Raw genomic sequence first — 20,773 nt, 5'->3', positions numbered from 1 at the left:
CGTCCCTTGCGGTTCCCAGGAATGCACAAAGTCAGAGTTGGACCTATTCCAAGTACCACCAACGTAAACCAGCATTGAAAGTTCTCTATATGTCGAAGTACCGCCACTTTCAGCCCTGTCAGACACAGCCCCCTTAGAGTTCTTCATAGCTCGGTCGGATGACTACCTGGACCTTTCAGCTACCCTGATTTATCTGTCGTGCAAAATTACTAACGCAGACGGATCCGATTTGGACGCCGCAGCCCGAGTGGCGTTTTCTCCATACCCCATAGCCTCACTTTTTAACCAACTGGATGTGAGCCTCGGCGACCGGCTCATCAGCCAGTCAAACAACACGTATCCATACAGGGCTTATCTCGAAACGGTACTTAATTATGGGGACCCCACTTTAAAACGCCAACTTTCTGCAGGTCTCTTCTACAGAGACACCGCTGGGGAGCACGAGGACACGACTTTAAACGGTGCTAACGCGGGATTTAAGAGCAGAGCTAGCTTTACAGCCCGAAGTCGTAAAGTGGAACTGATTGGGCAATTACACTGCGATTTATTTTTCCAAGACAAATTAATGCTTAACGGTCTAGATGTGAAGATTAAACTGATTCGAAATAAAGACACTTTTTGCTTAATGAGCGGCGACGCAGAAAATTACAAAGTGCATATCTTAGCGGCGTCACTATTTGTGAAACGTGTCAAAGTGAGCCCGGTGGTGCGTTTAGCTCACGCCGAGACTCTGTTAACCAGTAATGCCAAGTACCCCATCGAAAGAGTGGAGCTCAAAGTGTTCAGCATCCCAGCCGGTGCGCTACTATCGAATACTGAGAATATTTTTTTCGGATTTTTGCCAAGAACTGTAATAGTAGCGCTGGTCGATAACGCAGCATTTAGCGGTGAATATGGCAGAAACCCCTTTAATTTCAAGCATTATAATATATCTCACAGCAGCCTCTCCGTAGACGGCCAAGCTATACCGGCAAAACCATACACGCCGTCATTTGGAACTGGGGGTGTGGCTAGAGAATATTTGGGTGTGCTGCAAGTTGCTGGGAAGTACGCATCAGACCGACCCTTCTTTGTGGATCGTGTAGAGTATTCGAAAGGCTATTCTATGCTGGCTTTCGATCTATGCCCTGACAACGACGTGGGTGGCGGCCATTTTTCGATACAAAAATCAGGCAATGTACGTCTGGAGCTCCGTTTTAGCGCCGCTCTACCGTCTACTATAAACCTTCTGATTTACGCTGTCTTTCAGAATGTTATACAGATTAACCATAGGCGAGAGGTGCTAATCGACTATATGTGATGAATACGTGGCAACTGGAACGTTTTCTCGCCAAAGACGAGACGGCAAAACATTCATTTTTAGGTGTATTCGCAGCTGACACTCTACCAATGTATCTGGGTAATCGCCAGCGACCGCTTCATTTAATAGTCAATACAGACGGTAAAGATCAAAGGGGTCGACACTGGTTAGCAATATTTCTAACGGAAAAGGACTCTGAGTTTTTTGACTCCTATGGCGTGCCACCAAACAGTTATCTGTACCCCAATACCATATGGCAATTTTTAAAAAGAAACACTTCAGGCCTAATAACATTTCATGAAAACCAGATTCAGGATGATGTATCATTTACCTGCGGGGCACATTGTTTGTTTTATTTATTTCATAGATGCCGTGGTGTAGACTTTGAAAGCATTTTAAAAATGTATTCAGCTGATTTGAAGGCAAATGATGCTCTAGTAACAAGGTTTGTGTTGAGGCAATTACGCAGATTGAAAAGAGGCCGTGTAAATAACAGACCGATGCAAAATTGTATTTCATTCACTGATAATATACATGTTTACAGTGTTTATGATAACTAGCAGACATCCACAAGGTCTATTTTACGCTCTCATTGGACTTTTAAAATCATATTTGTACCGAACATTTTTACTCTGTGATATAAAATGTATCTAAATAAATTGCATGAAAAAAGCCCTTAACTTTACGTGTCGGTCTGACTTTTTTCAGCACCTAGATGCCACGTTAATGCACCGTGGTTTATATTCATCCTGAAATGCTTAGACAGGCTATTGTCCACATATGGTGCCTGGTGTGCTGTCGAGGTTTGCAAAAAATATGAATAAAAAAAGGGGGGCCTAACTTTACGTGTCGGTCTGACTTTTTTCAGCACCTAGCTGCCACGTTAATGCACCGCTGTTTATATTCATCCTGAAATGCTTAGACAGGCTATTGTCCGCATATGGTGCCTAGTGTGCTGTCGAGGTTTGCAAAAAATATGGATAAAATAAGGGGGGCCTAACTTTACGTGGCGGTCTGACTTTTTTCAGCACCTTGCTGCCACGTTAATGCACAGCTGTTTATATTCAACCTGAAATGCTTAGTGGATTATACCGTTTAATTCTCGACACACGAAGACATACGTGGTATTGTGAGTTGTGGCGGGAAACTGTCGGGTTTTGGGTATAAAAACGTGAGGTCTGCAAGAACATTCAGGCTGGAGCTCTCAGGAAAGCTACGACGCTCCAACCAACGGCGCTGGTGACACCTTCATTCTCCCACCACATCGGGCGCTTGAAAAGCTGAAGCCCCTGAAAGATTTCACCACCTGATGACTGAGCACCGTTTCCATTTATGAACATGTCTGAGGACCAAGAATTGTTGGTAAGAAGATTGTTTTATGTTTTTTATATAATCCTCTAGCTCTTTTTGAAGTTGCGCTTCTATTAGCGTCATCTCTCAAAGGTTAAATGCTTTTTTATCAGGGATGTAAGCTTTTTTTCCGGCTCAGACTGTCACACTAAGACGAATTAGACCGAAGTCCCGGGCAATGTTCTAACATGTGGTTCTAATTAAGTCTTTCGCTCCTCTGTCAAAAGGTTTTAAGCAATAGATAAAATTAGGTGAAACTCGGGGTGTTTTGAATTAACTGTAACTGCTAGTCAGGAACCGTGAAAGATGCATAAAAAAACAAAAAGTGTGTGTGTGTGTGTGTGTGTGTTTGCGTTTTTTTTTTTTTTTGTTTTGCCGGACCCCGTCTGAAATGCTCTAGCATGTGGTTCTAATTCAGTTTTTCACGTCGTCGTCAAAAGACTTTTAGTACTGTTACAGCAGCTGGCATTTTAAGCAATAGGAAATATGACATGACTCTCGGTGTGTTTAGATTTTGCACATGCTCTTACCTCAAAGACTATCTGCTCATTGATCCGTGTTTTTAAGTCAAGGACTAGTCCGCCTCCTTGCTTTACAGATCATGATTTAATAACGCCCGAGGTCTTAAATAATGTCACTATATAGCCTGGGGCCAGCGAGCCGGGGTTGAGCTGCGGCTTGAAAAGCAGCTAATTTGACAACTAAGGTCTGGGTCTATTTCTGCGGTCGTGTGTGTGTGTGTGTGTGTGTGTGTGTGTGTGTACTTTTGTTTGCATGAGCTTGTAAATACGTATAGCGGTGCTTTCAAGTAATTTAATTTAAACCGATATAGGAAATGTGTTACAGCTGTTTGCATTTTTGTCTTCGCAGGAAGTGGCCGAGGCGGCAGACGCACTTTTATTCGACACTGCGCTTGAAGGCCCTAATCCTATCGCAGCCAGTCAAATTTGCGGCTTCAGCGCGCATGCTGGTAAGAATTAATTCTCTTTTCTACTGGTAGTATGTTCTACCATAGACCATGCTGATGTGCGCGTGCTTGTGCGTGTGTGTGTGTGTGTGTGTGTGTGTGTGTGTGTGTGTGTGTGTGTGCTTGTGTGTGTGTGTGTGTGTGTGTGTGTGTGTGTGTGTGTGTGTGTGTGTGTGCTTGCGCTGCCACTCTCAGTCTAGTTGTAGCACTGATGACTATTGAGGACTCTTCCGACTGTTCATTGCTTGAATTAAAATTGTGTTTTTTGCTCTTACTTAGATAAAACTGATGATGCAATCTCCATCCAACACGTGCAGCAATCAAATACACAACAACCGGTTGTACAAAGGAGTTCAAGGTTGCCGCCTGACGATCTGAAAAGCAAAGGTCAGAAGCGTAAAGAAGCGAGGCGGCGAGGGCCACCACAAACATTGCAGGGTGGTTTTGGGGGGAGTACTGTTGGGGGGCCTGCATTGCATGAGTTTCCACCGGTGTCTGTAAATGGTGGCGGTTTGAGAAAGAGACACTCTGGCTGTAAAGAAAAGGGTGATCAAAAGCGCAATAGGAAAGCGAATGCTAATGATAACAATTCTGCTACTCTACAGACCTTCCAGGTTTCGAATTCAAACACGCCTACCCCTGGTTGCGTTCTCCCCAGCCGAAATTCAGAACAGATTCTAGGTGTCACAACGCACCCTTGCAGCGATACTCCGGTATTAGTGCACCCCCCACCTACTCCTACCCCCAAGTCTCACTCTCAACCATCAAAGAACTTGCATGCGCAACCAGCAAACGCCATTATTCCCCCCGATGAACAAGAAATAATTTCGCTGCTTGACGATGATGACTGTTGGGGGGAAAACGCGAATGTACCCGTTCAACAAAACAGATCAAAAGCAGGGCCAGCTGTACACAGCGAATGCTCCAAGAACCCACGCTCACAAGGGGGGTGTCACACAGATGTTACAATAGGAGGAGGACCCGCCATCACCAGTCCCCCAGTAAGGTTCGCACCAGGTGCTATTCACCATAATTTAAAGACTGAAATTGCCCACAGTGCTGCAGCAAACGGGGCGTCCGCAGCGGCGCTACAAGCTCCTAGACATAACCCCACACCACCCCTAAACATTACTGCAGTAACATCAGCATGCCACGATATTTTACCTTTAATAACAAACCTTAGGGGAAGCACTCTTAACACAGCATCTATCTGCGAAGCTATTATTTTTGCTTTAAGTAATCGTGATACAGTAGCTCAGATACAAGCCATTGAACGCATCAAAGCTTGCATCGTACGTATACAGCAAAATTTAGAGAAATCACTTTCAGCTGCTTTAGTAACTGCTCAAAATCAGCTCGAGACCTCTGTCTCCTCGCGCGCCATAGATGATGTCCTAAGTGTCAAAAAACCACTTAACGTTGAGATAAAGACACCACTTGACCCCCGCAGTGGGGCTGCTGCTGCTGCTGTTAAAGCTTCACTTCCCAGCGACGCGGCTGTACTTCAGGCAATTTACGCCATTTTTCCCCTAATAAATACCCTAGAAGGATTAGGCTTGAACTCTGCACCCGTCAGTTCATCCGTTTTTAATGTTCTACGTGTACAGGAAGCTTCCGGACATATCGGCGGCATAACAGATGTCAAACTAGCAGTAGAGGACGTGATCCAAAATACTCAGACTTCGCTCGCATCTATTTTAGCAGATGCCCAAGCCAACCTTGATTCCTTGAGTCTCGACTCGGGAAACTGATAATGACCCCCAAAGAGCATAGGTCGCCGAGAAGGTCTGAAACTACAGTCGCCAAACGTAAAGAGAAATGGTTAGCCGCTAAAGTAGTCAGAAATCGGTTAGCCAAAAACCTAAAAAGAGCCAAAAACCATTTGAGAAATATACGCCGTAATATTCAAAGCAACAATGGGTATTTACCACCGAGCCCCACGCAGTTAGAGCAAACACCTCAGAGAACAGCTGTCGCTTGCGATAATTCTAGCATCAGTAACAACCCTGCGCCGGTGTTTTTAGAAAGCGTGCGACAATATCAAAGAGTTATCAAAAAATTTAGAGCTATAGAATTTTATGAAGAATTTCGTTTTGTCAATCTTCATCTCATAGATTCTATTAGACTGGCCCTAGAAGCGGTTATTAACTCTATCCAACTGCTGCTGGACCAAATGGCCCCAGACATAGGCCCCAACGATTATGTACAAATTCGCCTGAGCGGCGGTGGTCTGGCTAACTCTTTTTACACTCGCAGGCTACCGCATCACGACCTAGATGCCTCAGATTTCTTAAACAAAATTGTTGACATGATGAATAGCAATGCAGAGATTCTGGGGTCACAAAGTTTAACACTTGTTGTGACTGTGATAAAAAGTAGGGGCGGCGGTGCCAGACGGGCTCTAAATTCTGTATTGTTTACTAAGATCATTCAAAAGAAACGTCGATGGTTGATTGATTTGAACAACACAGCTGGAAATTTGTGCCTGGCGGGGTGTTTGGCAGGGTTATTGGCTCACGGTCAATCTACGGATAGAACGTTGACAGAGCAGGCACAGTTAATGCACGATGCCCTAAACATCCCCCCAGATACGGATGTCTCTTTGCAAGACATAGAAGCATTTGAAAATTACTTGGGTGTGACGATTAAAGTATTATATCACGAAGGCGGCTGGCGTTATTTCACCAGCGGTACCGCCAACAAATCTAAAATTCTGTTTGTTCTTTTACATGAAAGCCATTTTTACGGTGTGAAAGATATAAAAAAATTCCTCGGCGCTAGGTATTACTGCGAATATTGCCATTCGGCCTATACCCACAAATACAATCACTCGTGCGCAGACTTCTGCAAAGCGTGCGTTACGAACGATTGCCATGACATTGCCAACGATCTCCAAAGGTGTCCGCGGTGTCGACTGTTTTGTCGTTCTTCGGAGTGTTTAGAGCGTCATCGTGCTTTAGCCGTGGCGGGGGAGGTGAGCTGTCTCAGCAAAAAGTTGTGTGATTCGTGCGGTCTCTACGGCCCCGAAAGTCATGAATGCGAAGGCCTTGAATGCGGTGTCTGTAAAGCCCGGGTGTTTTCATTTGATTCACATCTCTGCTTTATGAGCAGACTCAAACCGCCGACCAAAACAAATGATTATATATTCTACGATATGGAGTGCCGTCAGGAAAATATCATTCACGAGCCAAATTATATTTTTGCCAGACATATTAATGGTGAGCCTACTTGGGAGTTTTCAGGTCCTACATGCGTCAATGATTTTATCAACACATTCATTACACCCCGATTTCAAAACTATAGTTTTCTCGCACATTTCTCTAAAGGATATGACTGTTATTTTGTAGTGAAAGCTCTAGTGCTTGAAAAGGTGGCAATGTCACTGATCACTCAGGGAGGAAAGCTCATGTGCGTTACAACCAAAGTACTCAATATCAGGTTTATAGACTCTATAAACTTTTTGCCCATGAAACTCAGTAAACTTCCACAGGCAATGGGTTTCCAAGAGTCTAAAGGGTATTTCCCGCATTACTTTAACACTTTGCAGAACCAAAAATACGTTGGTGCTATGCCCTCAGCAGAATTTTACGGTGTAAACTATATGTCACCCTCTGAGAAAACAGAATTTGTGTCCTGGTATGAATCGAACAAAGATCGGGAGTTTGATTTCCAGAAGGAGCTGTCTCATTACTGCCAACAAGATGTGAACATTTTAAGAGAGGCGTGTATCCGCTTTAGAGAAGGCGTCATTGCCATGTCTAGCAAGCAAATCTTGGTGAACCCGGGTCAGGCCAATGAGTATGCCTATGTTGACTTCATCGACCCCTTTCAGTACATCACTTTAGCTTCAGTCTGCTTGGCGATGTTCAGATTTTGTTTTTTAAAACCTTACACATTAGCGTTGCTACCTCGTGATAATTATCACAGACAGCAAAAGAGATTCTCAACACCCGCTATTCAATGGTTGATGTATTTGGAATACAGTGAAAAAATCACCATCCGTCACGCTTTGAGGGGCGGGGAGCTTAAAATTGGGTCCTATTTTTTAGATGGTTATGCCAATATTGACGGGGTCCCTACTGCCTTTGAATTTAATGGTTGCTTTTTTCACGGCTGTCCAATTTGTTACGCCGGAAACGATTTTAACAAGATGACCGGTTGTACATATGGTCAGTTGCTTAACCGCACAACTATTAAACAGGAGTTTTTAAAAAGACGCGGCTTCAACGTCAGAAGTATTTGGGAACACGCGTGGCGTGAGCAGTTAACATGTAATCTAGATCTGCAGACTTTTAGCAAGGATCGTGACTTACCCGAGCCCTTGAAACCGCGTGATTCTCTCTACGGAGGACGAACCAACGCCGTTACTCTTTATCGAAAGGCCTCTGGTGATGAAAAGATTTTTTACTATGATTTTACCAGCTTATACCCCTTTGTTAACAAGACAAAAGTCTACCCTGTGGGACATCCTAAGATCCTTTATAAAGATTTTGGAGCCCCTCAAATGTATTTCGGTCTAATCAGATGTAGAATTCGTCCGCCTAGAGGACTTTTTTTCCCGGTGCTTCCTTACAGATTCGAGGGAAAACTATTATTTACCCTGTGCCGCTCCTGCACAGAAGCCAGACAGACCTTCCGGTGTGATCACTCTGATGACGAACGTGCTCTGACCGGCACCTGGTGCACTGTAGAAGTGAATGTAGCTCTGAAAAAAGGCTATGTGATAGATCGCATTTATGAGATATGGCATTTTGAAAATGTTTCTAGTGATCTGTTTACCGACTACATCAACTTGCACCTTAGAGACAAGCAAGAAGCTTCGGGTTACCCCCAGTGGTGTAGTGATAATGCCGAGAAACAGAAGTACCGGAGGGAATATTTTCAGAAAGAGGGTATTCGATTGCGCTCTAATAAAATCCACGTGAACCCCACTAAAAGACAGATTGCTAAACTGTTTCTCAACTCTCTATGGGGAAAACTGGGGCAGAGAGAAGACCGCTCAGAAAGTACTCTAGTGACAGAGCCGGATGAATTTGATCAGTACTTTTTTACTTCCTACTGCGAGGTGTCATCTTGCGAGTTCATAGATGATGATACCGCTTGTGTGTGTTGGCGGTATACCAAAGAACATTACCCGCCTTCATGCAACGCTAACATATTTATTGCCAGTTTCACCACCGCTTATGCTAGATTGGAGTTGTACAAGCTCCTGGAGTTGCTTCAAGACCGCTGTCTTTACCACGACACAGACTCTGTGATTTTTGTGAGCAAAAAGGGCGATGTTAACCCTCCGGTGGGTGACTATCTGGGGGAACTCACTAGCGAAACACCTCCCGATGAACACATCACAGAGTTTGTTTCAGCCGGCCCCAAAACCTACGGTTACCGCTTATCAGGCGGTAAAATCTGCTTGAAGGTGAAGGGGATCACCCTCAATGTTCAGAACCGCGAAAAAGTAAATTTTCAAAACTTAAAAGAGCTGGTCACTCAATATGCCAAGCACGCCGAAAGAGGTGAATGTGTTCCAGAAGATGAAAGCTTAGTAGTGCAGCACCCCTGCATTGTGAGAATTAAAAAACGTTGGGATATTGAGACACGCCCGCTTCGCAAAACGTTGAGGGTTGTATATGATAAGCGCGTTCTTAAAGAGGACTATAAAACCCTGCCCTACGGCTTTTAAGAGTTATGCAGCCTCTGTGTAAACACGGGGCTAGCGAGAAAAAGGACTTTCCGCTTTTGGTGTGTATAGTTTATTAGAGGTTGTTTAAAGTATGGATATTAGATTGCAACATCCGTTCTCATGCATCCTCGCAGGTCCTTCCAATTCTGGTAAAAGTTACTTTGTAAAAAAACTTTTGGAAAATGCGCATCAAATGCTGACCCAGCCACCCACCAACGTAGTGTGGGCCTATTCCTGTTGGCAGCGGCTCTATCAAGAACTCGCGCTAAAGCTTCCACACCTCAAATTTGTCGAGGGGCTCCCCGCCGCCTTAAATGATGACATTTTATTTCCACCCTCTAGTGTTAATATGTTAATTGTAGATGATCTAATGGCCTCTGCTTGTGACAGCGGTGAAATTGAAAAAGCTTTTACTCAGTATGTTCACCATCGTAATCTTAGCATTTTATACATTGTGCAAAACGTCTTCTGCCAAGGTAAGAGCTCACGAACCATCGCTCTGAACACCAAGTACATGGTGCTTTTCAAAAACCCCCGAGACAAGCTTCAAATAACGACTCTAGCCAGACAGATGTACCCGGGTCGCTCTAGTTTCTTTCTAGAAGCCTTTGAGGACGCCACTCAGAGCCCCTATGGGTATCTTTTTGTAGATTTAAACGCCGGCACGCCGGAGGATTACAGATTAAGGACCGGGCTTTTCCCACCGGATCTTCCTGTTGCTTATACTCTAAAAAAGTCCTACCCGGCTATAAAAAGAAGATAAATAAAAAGCAGCGCTCCAGTTTAGAGCTCCAACACACTCATGACCATGTCCAGCCGGATAGCGCGCAATCTAGCTCTTTTAAGACTGTTGGTTTCATCATCCCCACAACAAAGGAAAGCTCTTCTATGCTCCGCGTCTGACGATTTAGTAGCAGCGATATCGGAGATAGCCCTAAATACCTTGAAGGGCAATGTCCCTTTGAGTCCTCAACAGATCCGAGTGCTTAAAAAGAAAAGTAATCTTGTTAAAAAACTGAGCAATAAGAGGATCTCTATTAAAACAAAAAAAAGTCTTGTCAAGCAGTCTGGGGGCTTCATAGGATCGCTGCTAGGCATTGCTATCCCGCTTCTCTCGGGCCTGCTGCGCCGCCGGTGATGGCTCACATTGAAAAAATGTATCTCGTTCCTAAACATCAGCTAGACAGAATGCGGAGTCCCCCAAGCGCCGATACCGACATTAGAAAATCAGCCACGGATCTGTTGGACGCTGAGATGCGCGAAATTCTTCATCGTAGTGATTTACCGGTGCACGAGAAAGCTAAGCTTTATACCGCTATCCTTCAAAAGTATCTGAACTTTGTCCATCATGGTAAAATGGAAAAAGAGGGCCTGACTTTATTCATGCCTGAAAGTCAAGAGCCACCCGTTTCACCGGTCAGAGAGCCAGAATCACACGCCTTTAATCTAGTTAATGAAATCCTTGACAACGTTAACCCCCGGCACAAAAAGAAAGCAGAATTACTTCTTAATAAAATTCATCAAAATAAAGACATCGCTTTCTGGAATGATAAGGGGGAACTTCTTTATAAAGGTAATGTTATACGTGGTTCAAACCTGCATGATTTGATCAGAGGCGCCACCCAAACACACTCTTTTGCAAATAATAAAGCGCCTGTCGGTTGGGATGCCTTCATGCAGAGCCTAGCAGAACTGAACATTCCGACATCGGTGCTAGGAAATGGTGGTCATCGTATCCACTTAGAAGATTTAAAGAACAACGCCGTTGCACCATTTGTTATCCCTTCTCCCCCCGCATCACCATTTTCACTGACCCCTCGAAGAGCACCGACGCTTGCCCTCCGTGATACCGCTGACAATGCTCACGAACCCGTAACAACACACGGCCAAGCACTCCCGCCAAAAAAAAGAAAACACTTCGCGAGATTGCCATGGTTGTCTGTTTAGCACCCGTGACTTATAATAGAGACCTATGCTTTTTACTGGGTAACTAAATATTTTTTTATGTAAATACCTCATCTGTATCACAACATATAGTTTTTGTATAATTTTATGCCCGGTGGCCATACTGCGTATTACTGGTTGATGTTAATACGCTATGGTTTCTTGATTTTTATGTACATCATTTTGTTTTCAGTGTTGATACTGTGATTTATATGCCAAGGTGCATAATGTATTTGCTAACTACGGCTACCTCATTATTCAACTATAAGCTTAAATATGTGAATTCTATATTTATATATGTATTATCGCTATCCGTGATTATTATAAGTTAACAACGATAAGCTGTGATTCCTCTTTTAAAAAATTTATGTAACTTCCGCATATTTGATGTCTGCTGTTGATACTGTGATTCATATGTCTTGGTTTATAATGTATTTGAGAACTACCGCTACCTCACTATTCAACTATAAGCTTGACTATGTGTTTTCTATACTTTACAAATGTTTTATAGCTATCTGTGATTATTACCGGGTACCAAAAATATGCTGTGATTCCTTTTTTTAATGTAACTTCCGCAGATTTTATGTGTGCTGTTGATACTGTGATTTATATGCAATGGTGCATATTATATTTGATAACTACCTCTACCTCATTATTCAACTATAAGCTTGATTTTCTTTTTTTTTTTCTATTGTCACTAAATGCTGTCAGTATATGTAATTCCATATAATGAAACTGTAATTACATAAAATGTGATTTTCTGTTATGTAAAAAATGGTTTCAATTAAATTGTAAATATTGACCCAAAATAAAACTTCTCCGAGCTTTCATTTTACATTTAATAAAAGCAATTTGTTCTAAAACGCGTTATTATTCTTTTCAATAATGTGATGATGGGAAATGTATAAAATATCATTTTAATTCGTAGCTGCACCCCATATATCCGATTACTGAGCCCCCATAAACACGCCTAAAGCAAGACATGCCCGGGCATGCCTGGTCGATTTATACGTACTGAGTCCCCCATAAACATGCCTAAAGCAAGACATGCCCGGGCATGCCTGGTTGTTTTACACGCTTTATGATTTCATCGCCGTATCATTTTATAAGCCTTGATTCACAAATCCTAACTTATCGTTTTATACGCTTTTTTTTTTTTATTTATTTTTTTTATTTCATCGCCGTATCATTTTATAAGCCATGATTCACAAAATAACGACCTATAAAACAATAAAATGCTATAATCTTATCAATACGTTATAAGGACCGATTAAAACCCCGATTAAAATCAGACTTGGAACGCGTCCAATATAGACACACGGACCAAAGGGGCGTGGCAACACGGACCGAAGGGGCGTGGCCACCTGTCACATCCAATTAGCGAAAATACATGGTGACGAGTAGTATACAACCTATACTACTGATAGATAGATAGATAGATAGATAGATAGATAGATAGATAGATAGATAGATAGATAGATAGATAGATAGATAGATAGATAGATAGATAGATAGATAGATAGATAGATAGATAGATAGATCTCAGTTCAATGTCACATTTCTTTTTTCTTTTTGTGTGTTTCTATTACTCATCCTTATAGAATACCTTTCCTCTCACTGCCCCTTCTCTTCTTCTCCCACTCTTTCTATCTTAATATTTTCCTAACTCTGTCCCTCTTCTTCTTCCTCCCTCTAACTCCCATTCGTTCACTGCCTGTCTTACTCTGTCTCTCCCTAACTTTCTGTCTCTCTCATCTTCTCTCTATCTCGCTCTCCAACTCTTCCCTATCTACCTCTTTCCATCTCTCCCTGACTTTCATTGTCTCATTTCTTTTTCTTCCTCTTCCTATCTCTCGCTCCCTGTATGTCGATATCTTTCCATTTTGTTCTTTCTCATTGCCTTGCTCTGTCTTTCTGTCTTACCCTGTCTTTCATTTCTGCCTCTCTTCTAGTCTCTCTTCTCGGTCTCTCCCTATTCCTCTGTGTTTATGTCTGTCACTGTTTTCATTTCTCTTTTCTTTATGTTGTTCTAGGTGTGTGTCTGTCTTTCTCTTTTTCCATTACTCTCTCGCCCTATCTTTTCCTCTCTCGAAACTCCTCTGTCTCTCTCTTTTCTTCACTACCTAGGTGTTTGAACTTCCCAACTTGTGAACTAAAAAACTTCATCTCTGAAATGCTGTCAGGGACCTTAGCCCCACCCAGAGCTGCAAAAATGTATATGGTCAAAGCTTTATTCTCCTTTTACGTGCTAACCGAAACGCTCCTGAGCTCAGTGGCTGAGACTGGCCTACTCCGGGCAGCGACCGGACGGATCTGCGGGGGCAGGAGTGTTTTGTACGCTTCCTTCTCCCGCATCTCTAGGGACTGTAGACACTTCGTTCTTCCAAATCTGCATGTTCCAATTATTGCACATATACGCACACAAGCTCACAGACTGACTTTAGGGATCCATTACACGCCGGGTGTGTCCCTCCGTTGTGAAAAGGGAGTTTGTTTTGTGAATAATCATCTTGTGACCAGGACAGAGATGCCAGATTTCTGCTGTGAAGTGTTCTGCGCCCTGCGCCTTTGCCTAGGGCTGGGAAGAGTCATTGGTTGCCCGGCCCATCTAGTGCGGCGCGTGCGGTTTGACGCACGTGCCTCTTATGAGACACGAGGCCAAGGCTGAGGCTCGAGACACTACTGCAAGGTCATGGGCAGAGGCGGCACGTGTTCAACTGGGAGGAGAAAACACCAGCCCCTTGCAAAAAAGCCTACGTATTGCCGCACCAGCCTGGTTGTCCTAAACTGTTATTGTACTTTGAGACTGGTAGGATTTTTTAAATGTAATTTACGTTTCTCCCTGTCCCTCAGTTTAAGCGAGTGCTCACTTCGTCATCTTTAACATGTCGACTGCAGCTGTCAGGTTCAGACTGGCCTACTGTATAGCAATCTGGGAGTGCAAAGAAGACTGGCCTGAGAGGTCAGTGTATGGGCCGGTTTTTGGCTGCTTGTGGCTCTATTTTCCGTGGTGTGTTTTTACTTATGATTTCCCTGATATTATCACAAACCTTGCCTGCAGCAAGCACAGATGCATTCAGTCTCCCATACATTGCAAAATACCTTTACAGCGTGTCTTTGCATGCTCAAAACTGGGCATATATTTTAACCCTTATACTAGCTCCGGCATAACCTTTTGTGTCCTGAGGATGATCTCTATGTCTAAATAAGGCATCGATTTGTCATCGACTATGGTACCTTGAATCAAATGCAAAAATTGTTCATTACTATATGTAAAGCATTAGTACTTACAGTTTGTGACCTAACTATTGTGTTCTCATTCTTGTCACATTGATGTGACTGAGTTTAGAAGCGCTATGTGCCCTTGCTTTTGTTTGTTTTCCTACTGCAATGTTAGTATCTTGCTTTAATAAATATAAAAGAGTATTCCATTAGGACATCATAGGTAGACTTCCTTGTATCTCTATGTATAATTGATTTGTAACATTCCTTACTTAAGGGACCTTTGTTCCTTTAGATTTAGATGTGAACTTGAAGCAAAAATGGCTCAAGAGATAGGAAACCTAAGCATAAGAGACACAGGGGCATATTCTCAAGGACTTATTGCTGAGTTATCGGCACTTATCACAAGCTGGTGCTAACAGCCAATAACACCAGTTTTCCTGCGACACCAGCTGCAAGAAACATCGCCACGGATGACACCGGCAACTAACGCTAATGAGATGCAGAGTAGGCGTTTCCGTGCAAAAAGCCGTGACAACACCACTTCGCAACATTTTCAACGACCAGCCAGATCGGTGATAAGATCACAAAATATGCGATAAGGCACGTTAGCAGCAGGGATTTAACACCTGCTCCAACCTGGTGTTAAGTCGGACGACTACCTGCAGTATGAAAGGGAGCCCAGCCCAGAGCCACACCTGAAGAACAACAGATGCCATGGAGCCACTGATCATGCAGCTCATAGCCCCAAAAGGGTCACAACACCCACTGCCGCCACCTCCAGGCCCCCCCCCGGACAAAGATTTTTTAGATCAACTTCACGAAATCATGAACAAAACAATTCGCCTGATGCCGCACAATCACAACAATTAACATTCATGTGTGGTCAGAAAAAGGATACTCATTCATATATCTTTGAATTTCCAAGCAAAATATTTTATTAAAATTAAACTCAATATAACTATTGGAAGAGTCATGGCTGGTCTTATCTGGACAATCTGTAAATCACAGCCTGCAAGACAAAATTAAGGCTTAGAAGGTGTGTCATGCGATCATCAAAGGACAGAGAGAGAGAGAGAAAGAGAGAGAGCAAGAAAGGGAGAGAGAGACAGTGAAAGGAAGAGAGGGAGCGAGAGAGAAAGAGAGAGAAAGAGAGAGAGAATGAAAGGAAGAGAGGGGGAGAGGGAGAAAGAGAGAAAGAGAGAGAGAGAGACAGTGAAAGGAAGAGAGGAGAGAGAGAAAGAGAGAGAAAGAGAGAGAGAATAAAAGGAAGAGAGGGAGAGAGAGAGAAAGAGAGAGAAAGAGAGAGTGAAAGGGGGAGAGGGAGAGAGAGTGCCGACACTGCGGACCCAGGCCTCACTGCTCACCTGCTGCCACTGGTGTGTCTCCAACCATGTGCCGGCATACACTGCAGTCCACCAGGTCCCTTATCTGAAACAGAGTCCAGATTCATGAATGGCAGAGGTTATATCATTGCAGACGCCATCATCACTTGCCCGCCCCTGCGCACACAGGCTGCTGCACCCCAGCGCCTCCAGCCACCCAGCGGTGATTGCCCGCCCCTGCGCACCCAGGCCTCACTGCTCACCTTCCGCCACTGGCGTATCTCCAAGAAGGCCCACCACGTGCCGGTGCAAGCTCCAAGCCCGGGGCCCGCGGCCTTGACAACCGCCACATCATGCAGCCCCACACCACGGGCCACAAGGTCACACACGTGATTCTGGGTCTTGATTTCGAAATGGCAGAGATCATATCAGTGCACACGGCATCATCACAGGCTGCACACCTGCCCAGCTCTTTAGGTGCCACTAACTCTGTGAACCGCGGGGCAATGCCATGTGGTGGTAGGCCCTTGCTGCCCCCTGGCTCAGGCCTACACTGTGGTCTTGCATGCGGCAGGCACCCCCTGAGAGAGATCCCATAGCAGATGATGATGACTCCCACACTACGCACAGTGCTAATGAAAGAGCAACGTATCCATGCCCCACACACAGAAGTCCTTGCTCGGGGTACTCTTGCATGGAATGCCCTTGACGCTTACGCACACAGCAACCCATACGTCCAGACGTTGCACACACATACGACTCATAGCTCCGAGCTGTGGCATATCATCCACATAACTGCCGCAGGTAAGAAGAGTGCCGGTTCTATGAGAGCTACCAACGCATAGGCAGAACATCCCAGGGCACATGTACAACGCCTGTTATGTGGAACTGTACCGTGACCGAATGCTGCCTGTTAGTGTCTGATGCATTGGTCTGCATGTTGTGGCCCTTGTCTTGCCCGTACTGACACGCACAGGCTGATCAAGTCTACACAACTTCCCTAGTGTTCAATGGTGTTGAGTGTTGATTAGAATGACAAATCGTGTGCCTCAATGAGCATTGTCCGTACACAGTGAGGGACTGACTGACGCATTTCACTTAGGGGTGAGTCCCTATTGCGAGCTCCACCTCTGTGAGCCAGACATTGTGGTTGGGATAGTTGCTGATAGACCTGTGCTCTTACGTGTCTTCAGCAATGTGAGTATGGTGTCCAACCTCTTGCCATGTGGATCAATGTGATCCATCCCTACAGGCTGTGTCCACCCAGTTGAGTGTGAGTAAGTATGCAAAGAGATGTTCTGTTGTCAAATGTGATGGGGGACACTACTTTAGGCCTGCCAACATCTTTGACATGTCATACACAGCCCTATTCCTAACATTGCGTGGGGCAAAGTTGTGAAATTGCGTGATTGTTGTTTCAGAGCAATGAGGCCACAGCAAGTGCACACATTCCCAGTCATCTCACTGCCTATGTGTGTCACGATCACACATGCGCATTGCTTTCATTTCCCAGGGTGTACTGTTTTTGTGCAATCAATATCCTTACATTCATCCATACTTTCATACTTGATCGATTATGGACATGACACATCTGTGTCAATTTGAATGTTTTATTCACATTCGGTGGAGTGTCGGAGTTGGAGCAGTACATGGCCATGCAAACCCCACATTACATTGTAGACCAGTGTAGGGCCAGCCAGAGTCATTTAGGGATTGACAAGTATATCAAAAGAGGTATTGTTCAGTCCGCACTGTGATTGCTGTGTCATTGTTAACCAAACAGAATATGGCAGTTCATGTCGAGATCCAAGGTGAGTGCTGCAGAGTGTTTCGGGGGACAGTTGGAGGTGTTGTTACAGGGCATGATGCAGGGGGCAGCACCAAGCTGAAACAGGGCATATGGCGGAGAGGATTGCTACTGCCTCCTTCTTACAACACAGGTGGAATCACCGGCATCTTCGTCCTCTATGTCATCTATCTGACATGTGGTTGCTGACGTTTGGGCTTCAGCACTGTGTGCCACTGACACATCAGGGGCCGGAGATGTGTGTGTTGAAGTACCAGTAGCATTCATCATCGACTGCCTTAGTGACAGCAAGGAGAAGATGAGGATCTGCAGGGCATGGAAGATCCCAACAACTTTTCGCTGGTGTGCATCCATGGCAGCCATTCTTTCCGCATGCATCCGCTCCATGTTCTCTATTGTCCTCAGCATCTGTGCCAACTCTCGGCTGACATCGCTGAGGCTACTCTGACTAGCCAGTTGTTCTCCTCTCAGAGGCATGACTCCAGCGGTGTCGTGCATGGATTGTTGGACATCATGGAGCGAACTGTGGGTGTCCATTAGGGAGTGTAAGTGGTCCCTGATGTGACTTAGGCACCCACGTATGTCATCCAGTTTGGCTGCCATGCGGTCGAAGCCCACCCGCACCTCTTCAGCCGCCTCCTTCTGGCAGTCTAACACCTGGCATTGGAATGCAATGTGTTCATGGGTGAGGTGCTGGGAGCCAGCCGTGTTGGTGGGTGCTGCCTGCTGTGTGGCCTGTCCAGGGGGTGGGGTCTCCTTTGATGCAGCTGGGCTGCCCTGCTCCTAGAGGTGGTTTGCCATAGCTGTCTATGAGCTGTTGTAGGGCGTCGGTGTAGAAGGTGTGGAGGTCCTCTTCATCATCACTGATAAATTGTCTGGTCTGCTCTGCAGGAGGTATTGGTTCAGCGATGGGTTTTGGGTGGTCAGGAAGAATGGCGCTCAGGCTGGTAAACGGTAGAGTGTAGGGAACAAACAAAAGGGAGAATGAGTACGGTTATGGTGCTACCAGGTCAGGAGAAAACCCGGATAACCCCTGCAGTTATGTGGGTGCGGACACACACAGAAAATTGAGAACAAGTCCTGGGCACACGTACAAGATAATGATTCAGAGTGTCAATGTATAAGCAGTAGTACTTAATGTAAATTTTACAAAGGTCGACACCAGTGGATGTTTATAGTAGGTAATATTTATACAAGTCTTGGAGTATGTCAAAATATGAACACCAGCCGAAACGTGTTTCGTCACCTGGGTGGTAACCCGTGACTCTTCAGGGCAGACTGTAGAGCTAATGAGCGAGCGGAATCGCTGGACCGGTGATAATTCCAACCCGGTCGGAAACGGGTGTTAGTGCTTCAGGGTAATGAAGCAACGAGGGTAGTGGGTTAGGGTGGATGGTGGAAGGATCCTGGACCCCATCAGTAGTGATTCCAAAAGAGGAATAACGGGGGGGTGCGCCCGTGTTCAGTGGGTCCTGAAGGAAGCCGGAGGCTGGTACAAGGATCCGTCTCACTTTCCGAAATGCAGAAGTACTACTGCTTATACATTGACACTCTGAATCATTATCTTGTACGTGTGCCCAGGACTTGTTCTCAATGCTCTGCAGGAGGTGTTGATTGTCCCTCTGCAATGTGAAGGGGAGGTTCATTTTAACATTGTGTTAACATGTATGTTGACGCATTGTTCAAGTTTACATACAGACTGCATGACAATGTACATTGTGACTGTTTTGGAGGAGCTGTCTATTTGATGTGAGACAGTGGACATTTGAACTACATCACAGATGTGAGGTTGTACACGTACATTCTCATCTCACAGTTTCCTGCTGTGCATGTGTGCCATTGTGCCCATCTCCCCCAGGTCCTGTTCGGTACTCACCCTGGTGCTGTTGTGTCAGGTCATGTCGAGCAGTGTCCGGACCCCCAGCTCCAGCCACCGTCTCCCCACTGATGACTGTTGACACCCTTTCCTCCATCTCATCCAGCTCCTGGTGTTCCGCTGGACTGCCACCTCCAGTCTGCATTGCTGCCTGATGGTTCTCAGCGAGTTTCTTCTTGGTTTTGCACTTCGTGTCATTCCAGCGCCTCTTGACCTCTCCAATTGTCCTCCTCCTCTCTCTGACTGCATTCACCTTGTCCAGGATGTCCTACCATATTGCACTTTTATTTGCCAATGACACGTTGGAGGTGACAAAGAGTTGTTGGTGGTGTTCTATCACCTTCGTGATGATGACCCTGTTTTCCTGCGGACTGAACCCCGTCTTCCTGGTCTTCTTCTCCTTGCCGTTTCATGACCCCAAGGTCCCAGGCTACTCCTCCTGGGGGCTTGTGGGGTTCTGGTCATCCTCTGTACTTGCTCTGCCTTCCTCCATGGTGCTACGCAGTTTAAATGATTTTATTTGTGTTTTTCGGTGCTTTTATAGTGCATTTTCCCGCATGATGGGTGGGAATTACAGGCCTGTCACTGCTAATCGCTGATTTTCGTATCGCGATTGGCCACATCGCAACTTTTTTTGCATTCATGTTTCACGTTTTTTTGGCGTCGCGTTAGTTTTAACGCGGTCATTTGGCGCGTTGTCGTGAGAGTATCGCATGGTACCGCTGTGTTGAGAATACAATGTTAACATGGCGTTATTTTCCCACGATAAACTGCGATATGCAAAGTTGCGATAAGCTAATTCTGCGATAATTATCAGCTTTAGGGCAGTGCGACCGGTGCAGCTGCACTGGGTGCTGACCTGTGAAGGGGGCACTGACTTCAGGGAGGCGATGTGTTTAGCAATAACTTATAATTAGGGAGATGAGGGGCACGTTTGCCTAGTGGTAGCAAGAGATTCATAGGAGGCGGTCATGGGTCGCGGGGGCACCAAAAATGATTGTCGCACCGGGCGCCACCAGCGCTAAGACGGCCCCTTCTCTAGCATTTCATCACTCATTTATCTTTGTATCTTCACAATGACTATTTACCCTCCCAGCTAATGATATAGAAAGTAGTCTATCTATATATGTGGCTCCCCTGCATTCAGCTTGGGATGAATGATTCGCTATACATGCATCCCCTAATCGTAGTGGATGTCCCTCTGGGCGCTGCGTGAGATCGCTGATGCGATTCGCATCTATTCATTAAGTTTCTCCAATGATTTTGTCAAACAATTATTCAATTGAAAATAAAGTTATTTTA

The sequence above is a fragment of the Triturus cristatus genome, chromosome 9 (genome assembly GCF_964204655.1).
Source record: "Triturus cristatus chromosome 9, aTriCri1.1, whole genome shotgun sequence".
NCBI classification, from domain to species: domain Eukaryota; kingdom Metazoa; phylum Chordata; class Amphibia; order Caudata; family Salamandridae; genus Triturus; species Triturus cristatus.
Note: the sequence above shows the minus strand (reverse complement) of the source record.